The sequence below is a fragment of the Canis lupus genome, chromosome 3 (genome assembly GCF_048164855.1).
Source record: "Canis lupus baileyi chromosome 3, mCanLup2.hap1, whole genome shotgun sequence".
In the NCBI taxonomy this organism is placed as follows: Eukaryota; Metazoa; Chordata; class Mammalia; order Carnivora; family Canidae; genus Canis; species Canis lupus.
In genome coordinates, this window is record NC_132840.1 from 29872938 (window position 1) to 29885767 (window position 12830).

The following is a 12830-nucleotide window of genomic DNA, read 5'->3' on the forward strand; positions in this document are numbered from 1 at the left end:
AGCACAAACTATCATTATTGCTGTCAGCACTGCTAATCCTTTCACTGGGGATGCCAGGGGTCCTAGACAGAGAACGGAACTCAGAGGTGTGATTAACTAAATTTAGCTCAGGACACAAAAGTCTGCAGCTTTGAGCTTCTCCTCGCTTTGACAAACCGTGAGCTTGGAACTGCTACCGATCTTTTGATTTCATTCCCTTGGTGGCCGAAGGAGCCAGGAGAGAATTACTTTCAGACAAGGATCTTCACTGTTTGCATAGTGCACATTTCCATGAGGCTGCAAAAGCATGCTTTATTAAATTTCCTTTGAAATATAATGCTTTGATTTAGGGACAAGAATGTTTTCTATGCCTTTAAAAATGCCATGTAAGTTAAGACCAGAGCAGAATGTCCTTGCAGGGTAAGAACCAGGCAGGACCCACCTGCTCCCTCCCCAGTCCTGAGTGCAGAAACTCTGCTTTGCCAAAGCTACAGAGAAAAGAAGGGACACGTTGAGTTAGTTTGCTGGAGTGACCATAACTAAAACCCCCAAACCCTAGCTTGGAGGCCTGAAGTGCAGACATTTATTCCTAAACAGTCTGGAGGCTGGAAGTCCAAGCTCCAGGTGTCAGCAGGGCTGGTTCCTCCTGAGGCTTTTCTAAAAGCATGCATGTTCGTGTGTATGTATGCATGTGTATATGTGTGTAGCATTTGTCTGTGTATGTATGCATATGTGTATGCACATGTGCATGTGTATGCATGTGTGCGTGCATGTGTGTATGTGTGGGCTTTGTTATATATGCATGTATACTGTGTGTTCACATGTATGTATGCACTGTGCGTGTGCATATGTGTAGTATGTGTGTCCACATGTATGTGTGCATTGTGCATGCATGTACATATATGTATGTGTGTGTATGTGTTTGTATGTGTGCAGTGTGTGCATATGCATGCTTGTGTATGTATGTGTGTGCAGGTGCATATACATATGTGTATGTATGTATGTGTGCATGTGTGTGCGTGTGGGCATGTGCCTCGGCTGGCCTCCCGGGGAGACTTCAGTCACACCCACCCCCTCAAAACATCCTATCCTGACAGCCTGGAGGCCTGTTAACCTCCTGGCAGACAAAGCACTGAGGTGGGAGAGATTCAGAGAAGAATCGCATTAAAACATGGTAACAATAACACTCTTTGATGAATGTTCCCCATCAAACCTCCGGAGCATAAGTCTGAGAGTGTTAAGAAGGCAATTGTCGGAAAAAAGAAAAAAAACTGCCACTTATCCCTTTTAACCTATAGGCTCCATTTAGCCAATTAATCTTATTTATAAAAGGACAAGCAAACAATTTAAGTTTATGTGGTTTTGGTTTTGATCATTTTTCTGCCGTTAACAGACAGGGTCATTCTTCCTGATAATTAAGACTCTTATAGTCAATAAGACCTATTAACTTTAACTAATATTGATGGCCCACACCGCGGTTGCCATCCCTACCGCCTGCTGCGCGCTCCCTCTGTGCCCACGGTTCAAGCGCCTCCAGCCTCATTAAACACCGCGTCCTTATGAATCACAGGTCTGGGCTTCTGTGAGCCACTGGAGGAGCGAGGGGTCACTGATGCACTGTGCTTCTGGCCACCTGGTCTCCACTGGGATGTGAGACGTGGAGGGAAGTTGTTTTAGTCGGACCCAGAACTATTTATAACAAAACAGAAGAAAATCCTTTGGGCCCCCGCTTCTAAATCTTATGTCTCCTAATCTCACTTCTTGCTTCCACCATCTGACTTCTCAATATATAGGTGGTTGTAGGGTAGGAAAGTCCTCTCCTCTATCCTCTTAAGTTCAGTACCTGGGGGCCTGTGAATTAAAACTGACAACACAGCCTGGCAGGAGAAAGACATACACACTTATTAATTTTTAGTTTTACATGTGCAGGGACACTGCCCAAATAAGTGAGATTTGAGAGATTATATGCATTTTACTAGGGGATAAGAGAGGCAGAGAAGCCCTTCTTGAAGAATATATGACTTTGTGGTGGGAGACACTAATGGAAACACCAGTGACTTTTTTTTTTTAGAGAGAAATGGGTCCTTAGGAAAACAGGTGAGAGTTACAATAGTCCAGAAGAGGAGATTGCAGCTGCCCCTTGGGTGGATGGGGATTAATAGAGATGATTCTTTACGGAAGCTTTCCTTTTAAGGAGAAAAGGGACTTCAAGAACTCAAAAGCTTTTGACTCAAAATAACTCTTGGGCCTAAGTGGCATATTTTAGGGTGACAGTCTTGACCCCCTTGGTGGGCTCCATTCTCTGCTTGCATATCCACAGGGGAGCTCTGCCTCTATGTCTGTGTCCAGGCTCCAGTGCACTCATGGGGGAGACAGGAATCCTGGCAGGAGGTAGGTGTTGGGTAGATTGGGTCCATGCCTGGCAGGGAGACATATGGAAATATCAGGGTGCTGGGAGGATGGGGCCCGTTGGGGACTGTGAAAGTGGACCCTGGACATCAGGCTGGAGTACTGGGTTGGTTCTACATGGTAAGCAATAGAAAGTCTTGAGGTGGTTCTGGTGGTAGGTGATACAACTGGAGCAGTTTGGGGTGGGGGGCACGAGGTTAGTAATAATTGTGAGAGAAAGGAAGTAAGACAAGCCAGGAAGTGACTTTTGGGGAAGACTCAAAGGCAGTATGGATGGAGAGGGGAGTATAGTGGCCAGCTGCTGCTGCATAACAAGCAATTGGGAGATCTCAGGTGTACAACAAGGACTCTTGCTCATGCCTTTTCAGGTCACTTAGGCTGAGCTTTGCTGTGTCACGAGGCACCAGGCACAGATGAAGGGAGGAGCCTGGAATTCCATCCCCCACAAATGTGCTCCTACAACCTAACCTGCTCCTTGCTAATAAGTGAGGTTTTCTGAGGTCTACACTTTGTTCTTAAGGGGAAGTCATACCTGGAGACCCTGATTGCTTCCTACAACACACACACACACACACACACACACACACACACACAATTCACATCCACTAAAGTGCCCAGTTTTTAAGTGTCCAGCTGGATGACTTTCGGCAAATATATATATCCACGCTCATTGTGAATACAGCACTCAAATCATGATATAGAACATTTCCTTCACTCTAGAAAGTTCTCCAGCCTCTTCCTGGTCAATCATCCACACCCACAGGCATCCATCAGTCTGATTTTAATTCCTATATGGTTTTTGCCTGTTCTAGAACTTCCAATGGGCAGAACCAAACGATGTGTACTCTGTATCCCTCTTTTCTCAGCATGAGGGTACCTGGGAGCTCCCTAGTTTGTGCCAATGGCTTGTTCCTTTTACCGTTGAGAAGTATCCTTTTGCACCAACATAGAACTTGTCCGTCCTCTTGTGGGTAGGCATGTGGATAATTTCCAGGGTGGGTATGAATGTAGCTGCCGTGAACATTCATATACAGGTTGGGTTTCTAACCACTTGTTTTCGTTTCTCTTGGATAAACACCTAGAAGGGGAACCACTGAATCACAGGGTAAATGTGTACTAGCCCTGAGGGACGCTATAGTTTTCCAGAGTGTTTGTACCATTTTACCTCCCACCTGCAACACAGTTCTGCTTGCTCCATATTCTTGCCAAAATTTGGGATTTCTGGGGTTTTACAAATTAATGTTTCATATTTCCTTGTGAGTTTAATATTTCAATGTTTTCATTTGCATCTTTTATGACTAATGATGTTCCCTCTACATGCACTTTTGGCCATTTGCACATCTTCTGTGAAGTATCTATTCAAACATTTTTCCCCTATTTCCACCCTCCCTTTTTTGGGGGGGTTATTTGTCTCTTCATTATTGAATTGTAGGATGACTCCCCTCCTGACTCTTTATCCATCAATTCCAAAGAGCATCATTTGACAAAACTGGAAGTCAAGTCTCCCTCAGCTTGCCTGGAGTGGCCATCCTCTAGGAGAGGACAGGTCAGTGTCACAGACCCACAGAACCTGGTGGCCCAAAGAGAGATGCTTCCTGCTGTTTAGCTGGCTATACTGATCAGAGGAAAAGCTCATTTTATTAGATCAGAAGGTAAGTTATGGTTTGTTGGTAGGCATAGAATAAGAAGTCATTTAATTTAGAGGAATGTGTCTAGGTCCCCCATCATTTTATGGAGTGACATACAGCTGGGGTTGCAAAGTTGTAGTAGGACAGGAGTGAGGCGAACCAAATAGAACATGAAGCTCACTAAGTAGAGGCAACAACTCTATAGTCACGAGGTATAGATACTCCCAGGTGCCCCGGACAGCTGAAGACTCATAGTCTTGGTGACAACATCACAATAAGAAAAGAATGGAAGCAGATGAGATGAGTAGAGGGGATGGTCAGAGTCACACGTGGCACCCTTAGCTCTCCCGCAGCAGGTCTGAGGAAGGGGTGCTCTGCACTGATGGGTTTCCCCCTCAGAAGCAGGGGCAGGGAGTGCATGCAGTCAACAGTGTAACAGGAGCAGCCTGCAGGGCCATGAGCTCTGATCAGAGCCAAGTCTTTGAAGCCGCACAGAAAAGCAGGCTTTTAAGAAACAGCATGTCCCACATTCCTGAGGCAGGAGTGCGGCGCGGAGAGAAGGTCAGTCAAGGTCTCAACACCTCTGTCTTGCCCCACAGGGTCTGGGATGTTACCCACCTCATGAAGCTGCTCAAAGTTTTAAATCAGCCCACTGTCGTGGAAACAGCCAGCACAAGATGTAAGCCAAAAGGAGGTGAGTGTTTGTTGAACAGAATGAATAAATGATAGCTTATCTCATGGGGTGCCTGTCATGGAATCCTATGGACAGGAAGGAGTAATTCTTGAGACACTCAGTCACTCCACCAATTCTGGGGTTCAAAAGCATCTAGGCTGCCTTACCAGGGACCTTGAGGGCCCAAAGAACCCAAAGAACCCCACAGAACCTCCTAGAACCCCTTGACTTAAGACTCAGAGACTTGGTGTTACCCAGAAGGTCTAGCACTGTACAATGATTTTCTTTTTATTACCTACTGTGATTTTGATTCATGGAGACTATATTTGCATTCTGAGGTGAAACCTCCTGGAAAGTATCAATCTTTATTACACCCATGTTGGCAGATGCACCCAGGACTCATTTATTACATTTTTATTTTTAAACCAAGCAATGGGGGTACAGAGAGGGATGGTCTGTGACCTGCCACTTCCTTCAAGGCACACACAAAAATTCTAAAGTATGACAATACTCAAACCTATACTCCAGGATTTGCAGTCTGCTGTGGAGGGTCACTTGGTCCTGCCACTGAATTGGGATAGTGGTTGGGAACCCCACACCCCTCTCCTCTTTCACCCTGGTTGTGATGGAGATCTCTGAAAACCTCAGAGGTGAGTACCAGAATTATCTCGGGGGTAGAGATTCCAATCCTCTCAAAAAATAAAGGCTCTTAACAATCCCCAGATGGAAAAGTCTTTGTAGTTGTCTAAGTCCCATCACTGGCGTGCTCTTGGAATGAACAGTGGGGCCATTCCCAGCATCTACTACTGATTGATTCTAGGAAAAGGAGCTCGTGGCCAACAGGGACCTGAGTACCGATCTGCAATATTGTGGGAGTACATGTTTAATGACCAGCTCTCCAGGGGACTTGGGAGGTTATTTGTAATGTTTACTGATTACCTTGTGTAAATATGCCCACCATGACTAATTCTAAGCTATTGACAGGACATCACTCAAACACAGAATTGGGAAGAGAGTCTCACCATTGGCCCCTGCAAGCACATGGGCCCCAGCCACCACTGGGACCATTCTCTTCCTCCAGATTCCAGAGAACCTTTGCACTTCCTGTTTATCCCTGAGGTAGGATCTGTTCCTTTATTGAACATCTCCCATGTGAGTGACCTTATGAGGCACCTCCCAAAGAAGCTCACAGTGTAATGGGTTAGACAGAGATTTCACAACTGTAGGAATGAGAGTGGGGCTCCTGGGACCTTCCATCATGGGGTATCTTCTCTACTCAGATCTGTTGAGGGCATGCAGGATGAAGTGTGAAGGGGAGAGGCAAGGGGGCCCCACATTGGTCCACACAGCAGATAGGTGCATCTGGAAGCAGCACAAGAGAACTGTTCATGGTCTGGTGCTTCTGATGTTCTCAGGCAGCATAGAATTGTTGAAGAGGTGCTTACCAGCCACATGCCATCAGCATGGACAGTCTCCCCTACCATTCTATTTGGATTCTTTGGGACTGTTTTTTTTTTTTTCTCTGCCAGCTCTTCTCACTTCTCTTTACTTCCTGCTGTTCCAGAAGTTTATACTCAGCTCCTATGACAAGCAAGTTGCCATGGGTATCATCAGACGTCACAAAGAAGAGGGCGTCCCTGGCTCCAAGCGGAGCACAGAGACTCAGTTGAGACCACCAGGCTGCCCATGATTTGCACCATTGCTTTGCAGGGGTATGTGTCCTTTCCTCCACTTTCCATTACCAGAGGAGCCTCATCGCCTGAAGAAAAATGCGGAAAACATTTAAAGAAAAATCTTTAAAACACCGCCCCCCCCAACCACCAACTACCTTTAGTACTTGATGCATTTTCCATGAGTCTTTCTTCTGGTTTTGTTTCTTGCACGCTTGGAGTACTGCTCATGTCATTGGGATCCTGCTTTTCACCCAAAACCATGTGATTCTCATCTGTCATATTATCAACCTCCTTCATATTTATCATTGTTTCTTTTATTGACTGTTCATTGTAATCAGTTACCTGGGAACATAGTTATAGAATCAATTGAGTCTATAAGATTTATTATAAGAAACATTTGCGACTGATCAAACTCCTGCCTCTTCCCTACCCCCAGAGTTTACTGTTTTCTAATTTTCCTGCCACTTCTTTTGTTCTTTACCCCATGTTTGTACATAACATACGCATTGATTTTTTTTCAACTTCCATCTCTATTTACTGGCTTACCGCTAGGGACAAGAAATACCCACTGCCCACTCCTCCACCATCCCACCATGAGGATGGAGTCACCACCCTGGTCAGATTCATGTTGGGTGCTTACAGTTTTATATACATGCAAATGTGAAGGCTAATATGCATTTCCAATTCAGTGGACACTCTGAGATCTCTTGTCTTTTCCTGAACAACTGTTTATTCTCAATGTAGTTAATCATCTTGGGTGTTGTCTCTTGCTTTCTTTGTCTGCCTGTCTTTCCCTAATTTTGTAGAAACTAACTCTCACTGGAGTCACTGCCCAGTTCATGCAAACACACCTGGTAAGCTTCCTCTTGGGAAGCCCCTCCCAGTCTCCTGACCTGCTCTGATCTGGACACTGTTCTGATACACAGTTGTCATCCTAGAGTCTCCTTCCCCATGACCCTAGGGACCCAGCTTTCCTATATCCCTCTATTTCCTGATGTTGTGCCTTCCTCTGTGGTTGATTCTCTCAGGTTCCAAGGAAAAGATGCATGAGCCCAGGTGTATCTAAAATGTCATTATTCCACGTTCACACTTCATCACTTGACTGAGTATAGACTGCTAGTCTGACTCCCTGTCCCTCAAAACTGAAGGTGTTGCATTATTCCATTTTCTCCTTGTTTCCAGAATTGTTCTTAAGAAGAAGTCACATGTCATTCTGATTCTTGATCTTACAGGAAATGTGTTCTCTCTCATCTCTCTCTCAGCTTTTAGGATTTCTGCTTCATCCCCAGGGTTCTGAAGCTCTACCATGCTATGATTTTATGTCTTAGTATGCACAACATTTTGTTCACTGTGCCAGACACTCAAATGGTCTCTTCAGTTTGGAAACATCAGGTCTGGAAAGCAACCTAAAGAATTTCTTGGATTTTATAAGGCTGTTTTACTGAAAGGCAGTCTAGTGAAGTGATTAGATCTTAGACAAGAGAGCCAGCCTGACTGGGTTCAAATCCTTGCTGTATCATTTACCAGCTGGGTAACCTTGGGTAATCAGACTGCCATTCATTCTGTGTTTTACTGTCTTGATTTATAAAGTAGGATAAAAATAATATCTACTTCAAGAATTTTCATTAGAATTATGTGAGTAAATATGCAAATGCTTGAGTTAATATGCAATGCTTGGAATAGTTTGAGGCATCTAGAATTACTACATCATGACTGGTTATCTCTGCTGTTCTTGATGATTTATTCCCCTGTGCTACATCCATTCTCTCTCCAATTTCTCTTTCTTTCTTTCTTTCTTTCTTTCTTTCTTTCTTTCTTTCTTTCTTTCTTTCTTCTTTCTTTCTTCCTTCCTTCCTTCCTTCCTTCCTTCCTTCCTTCCTTCCTTCCTTCCTTTCTTTCTTTTCTTCTTTTTTTTTTGATTGATTCTGCAATTTCCTTATCTTTTTAAAACTATGGCATTTTGCTACTTTCTGAGAGATTTCCTGAGCTTTATCTTAAAACCTTTCTTCTGAGTCTTTATTTTTTGCCATTATCGTTTTAATGTCCCCAAGCCATTTTCTTTGTTTCTTTTCTTTTTTAAATGTTCCTTTTTAATGACATTCTGTTCTTGTTTCATAGATGTAATATCTTCTCTTAGAAGTTGGAGGATATTATTGGCATGTTTCTTATTTGTTTTGCTTTGGTTTTTATCTTCCTATGTACTTATTTTCTCACTGAGGTTCTGTCTGCTTCTCTGGTATCTGTCTATGTTATAAGACTTCTTCAAATATTTGGACATTTTTTAAAGTTTGTTCATATGTAATAGAAAGGCCCTCAAAAGTTGATTAGGACTCCCAAATAATGGTGACATTTGTCAACTGTGGTCTTACAATGGGGCAATCTGCCCAGAATGTCACTGTGGAGACTCTGCTATTCACATCTTTAGGTCTTTTCTCTTGGGCTGGTGAGATTTCCCAGAAAAGAGTCTTCTAATCTCTTCCCTGGAAGGGAGAAGTCTGATCACCAGGAGCCTAAGAGTTAACCAGGAGAGAATCTTCATTTAATTATTATGTTTTCAATCTGGCTATTCATTTAATCCTCACGTTTTCAGTGACCCTCTGTTTTAGCCTCTCCAGAGAATAAACCTCTAGTCTCCTGCAATGCCAGCACATGTCTAGGGGAGGGAATGGTCAAACCCCATATTTGCATCCAGGGTGTCAGATGCATAGAGCCCTGAGCCCCCGGGGGTCTTCTCTGTGTTGCATGTTTTCCTTTATGTTTGTGTTTTCTTCTGTTTTCTATGTTGTAGGTACTATGAACTGGATTCTCCTTTCTTGGAGAATTAACCTGGTTTATTAACACTTGTCTCTCTGCCTCTCAACATCATGCAACCATTTCCTTTTCTGTTCTCATTGTCCTTGTGATCTTGGGTGTTGCTAAAAATTTCCACTGAATCTCCTTTTTAATGGAATTTAGGTAGGCATTGAAGATAAATGTGTTTGCGTTCATTCTGACATCTATAACCTAAAATCCTAGATGCTATTTTTAAGTTACTGTATTATTCCATCAACGTGTTTCCAAGTCTTCACTGTCACAAATAAACAAATGGCATCTTTGTGTTAAAGTGGTCATGGGACTGCATATTTAGGCTCTTTCACAGACATGGAACAAATGAGTAAAGTCACACCAAATAGAACAATGAGGGAATTGGGGGAATGTGTCTTAAGTTCGAATTCTGTGTCTATTACTTGTTTTTTAAGATTTTATTTATTTATTCATGAGAGACACACACACACAAAGAGGCACAGACACAGGCAGAGGGAGAAAGCAGGCTCCATGAAGGGAGCCTGACATGGGACTCGATCCCGGGTCTCCAGGATCACACCCTAGGCTGAAGGCAGCGCTAAACTTCTGAGCCACCCGGGCTGCCCTCTATCACTTTTTTTTTTTTTTAAGATTTCAGTTATTTATTCATGAGAGACACACAGAGAGAGGCAGAGACATAGGCAGAGGGAGAAGCAGGATCCCTGCAGGGAGCCTGATGTGGGACTCGATCCCAGGATCCCGGGATCACAACCTGAGTCAAAGGCAGACACCCACTACGGATTCACTCAGGTTTTTCTGTGTCTATCACTTACCAGTTGCATGACCTCAGGCCAATTGCTTGAGATCTTTCTCCTGTTTCTGTCCTCAGAAGACAAAGGGAAGATTATGGCATACCTGCCGGAAGAGTCATTGCACTGGCCTGGCCACATAGGCCAGGGTGTCTACAGTACTTAGATTTGGACCTGGTGTCTAGTAAGTGCTAGTTATTCTTTTAGTGGGGCTTTCTAAAGCCTTTGATAAATATTGCTCAAAAAATCAGTTTATATAGCCACTAGCAGTGACTAAGACTTATCATTTCACTAACTGGTTATTAAAAATGTTTGTGGCTCCTTCTAGTTTAACAGGCAAACACATGCACATCCTTGTACACACATATTTTATCTATTGTTTGATTTGCATTTTTAGTGTCAAAAATGGACATTTTCCCATTAATTTACTTCCTAGTTGTATGTTTGTGCTTATGAGTCCCTTGCTCGTGTCTTTAGCCTATAAACATATATGTTTTACGCATCAGTTGGTATGACATCACCAACACCCACCAAGACAAACTATAATATAGAGGAATAGTCACTGGCTGTCAGCTCCACCTGTTCTTTCTGGAAGCAAGTTTCCATCAGAAAGATTCAGACATCTGGGAGGCGGTGTGGACACCAGTATAGACGGGATGGGCTGCATCCATCAGAGGCTGCTACAGACCCACTTTGGGGGTGCTGTTGACATTTAGTGGCATAGGGAACAGTCTACAGCTTCTCACCTCAAGCACACCTGGGACGGTTTGGAGGCACCCAGGAATGGGGCATAACACGTCTATATTTACATAATCAAGCTCCTGCCAAAATGATAAACCTCTTTCCATCTTGAAAATCTTGAGCAGATCTTTTCACTGAGATCCCAATGCCAAATGCCTTTGAGCTGTTCTCGTAGATGGAAAAGTCTGGGCCGGAGATGCAGAGTCAACCATCTGGGGGAGAGCTGTCTTTCTTTTTGACAACTGTTGCAATGGAGAGAGAACAGCAGTCCTTGTCTTTCACTTGGAGGAATGGAGGGGGAGGGCAGCTTCTGACCATTACTGCAGGCCAATTTTTCAAACTGAAATGCAGAGGCCCGGCAGAAAGGTTGAAATGTCGAAATGGCACCAATGATGGATGTCCTCCAACCAGCACGAGGTAAAGGCTTTGCAGGGTCTGTTTGCCCTGATACAGACCCAGGAAGGAGGGCAGTTTGTTTTACCCTCAACACCATCTATGGGGAAGGAAGGCTGATATTATTTTTATTATTTAAGAGTATTTTCTTATGTGCCAGGTGCTATGCAGTTTTGTGCAATTAGCAGGTCACAGAGATTTTATAACTGCAGAGGGCCTTTGAGAACATTTCCCAGCAGTCTTCCTTTGGAAACTACTGAGATGATCCCATAAAAAATAATATTCTGTAGTCAGATCCACCTGGGAACCCAGCATCCCACGCCTGGCTCCCAGTGGATGCCAACATATTAAAAGCTAGAAGATGCTGTTCAAAGTGCTTTGTTTCTTCCAGTATTTGCCAAAGGATGGGATCTGAGGAACCTGTTTACCCACAGCAGCCACCAGCAGGCCTAGAAGAATCTTTAAGAGCCTTTGAAGACTCATCCTGCCAACTGATGAGATCTAAAGGAGAAGGAGCTGTCCATAAACTCTCCAGGAAAAGACCCTGGATCAGAAGAATCTTGGCCTCAAGTCCTTCTGAATTTTGGTTAACCCCCAGACCTCAGGACCCCAGGCTTCGCTGCTTAGCCTGTACCTCCCAGGGTTTGGAGAGGAATAAGCTGGGGTGTGTGGCAGGGGTGAGCTCAGGACAATGGGTGGCACCCAAGGGGTGATCCAGAATCACTGGTTACAAAGTAATGAGAATCATTGGTTATAAAGTAAATGAGGGTGAGCTCAGGGCAGTAGGTGACACCCAACAGGTTCTCTAGAAGCACTGGTTACAAAGTAAACCTAATGCTGCCAGCCCTGCTGTAGAGTAAGTGCTCTGAAAGTTAACTATTCAGATTTCTTTCCTGCTGCCTGAACAGAGCTTTTCTCTGACCAGACTCTAGTCAGAGCCTGCTGTAATTTCCTCCCAACTGAGCCACTACTTTTGGATTTCCACATCCACCTGTGCACCACCCAGTTGAAACCAGAACCCTGTTCGGTCCAGTCTGTTTAGCCAAAATCCCTGCCCTCAGCATCTGATCAATCTGTATTGATTGCATATGATCAACTCCTTATAACCCTGGCTTACCTTCATCAAGAATCCCATTGGGTCAGTTTAGTGAGGAATTATCTCTTCCTCTCACTAATTTTTCCATCCACTGCCTCCTTCCAACCCTGTAAAAAATCCCATCTTCTGTCTTTGTGTTCAGAGTTGAGCTCCTGCCACTGCAGACCCCTTCCCTGCAGAAGTAGCTCCCCTATCATCACATCATGGCCCTCAATAGAGCCTGACTTATGAGTTTAAACGAGTATCAGAATCATTTTGTCCTTAGCATACCTGCCTCCATTATTTCTAAAATAATTAATTAAACTTTCACCAATCTTGGGCAATAATCAAAAGCCCGTACCTAGTAGTCACAGGCCTGGATCACTGCACTTCATGCATATTAACTTACTGAGTCCTCAAACCCCACAAGATGCAAGTTATTATTACACCCATGTTGCAGATGAGATCACAGAGGCTATAGAGTAAGTAGTAAGCGACTTTCTCACAGTCCCTTTGCTAAGCTGGGAGCTGAGCCCCAGATGCACACCTGGGCAGCCGAGGTCGGAGCATGTGCCCTTAGACATGGGCTGTGTGCCTTGTCTGTGCTGCAGCCATCATTCATGAGCAAGAAGCCCTGTCCCTCTTGAGAAAAAGTGGTGGCCCATG

General features: G+C 44.1%; 2 long non-coding RNA genes across 2 annotated transcripts; one reads left to right on the plus strand and one right to left on the minus strand.

Annotated features, from left to right (window-relative positions):
* Positions 1-4533: 4533 nt before the first annotated feature.
* LOC140624606 (uncharacterized) lies at positions 4534-7021 on the plus strand. The gene is made up of 3 exons (XR_012024076.1): positions 4534-4710; positions 5674-5808; positions 6219-7021. It is a non-coding gene; the product is annotated as an uncharacterized lncRNA (long non-coding RNA).
* Positions 6160-12557, minus strand: LOC140624604 (uncharacterized). Its single transcript, XR_012024075.1, has 3 exons — positions 12207-12557; positions 6518-6704; positions 6160-6448 (listed from the first exon to the last, which is right to left on the minus strand). It is a non-coding gene; the product is annotated as an uncharacterized lncRNA (long non-coding RNA).
* Positions 12558-12830: the final 273 nt, after the last annotated feature.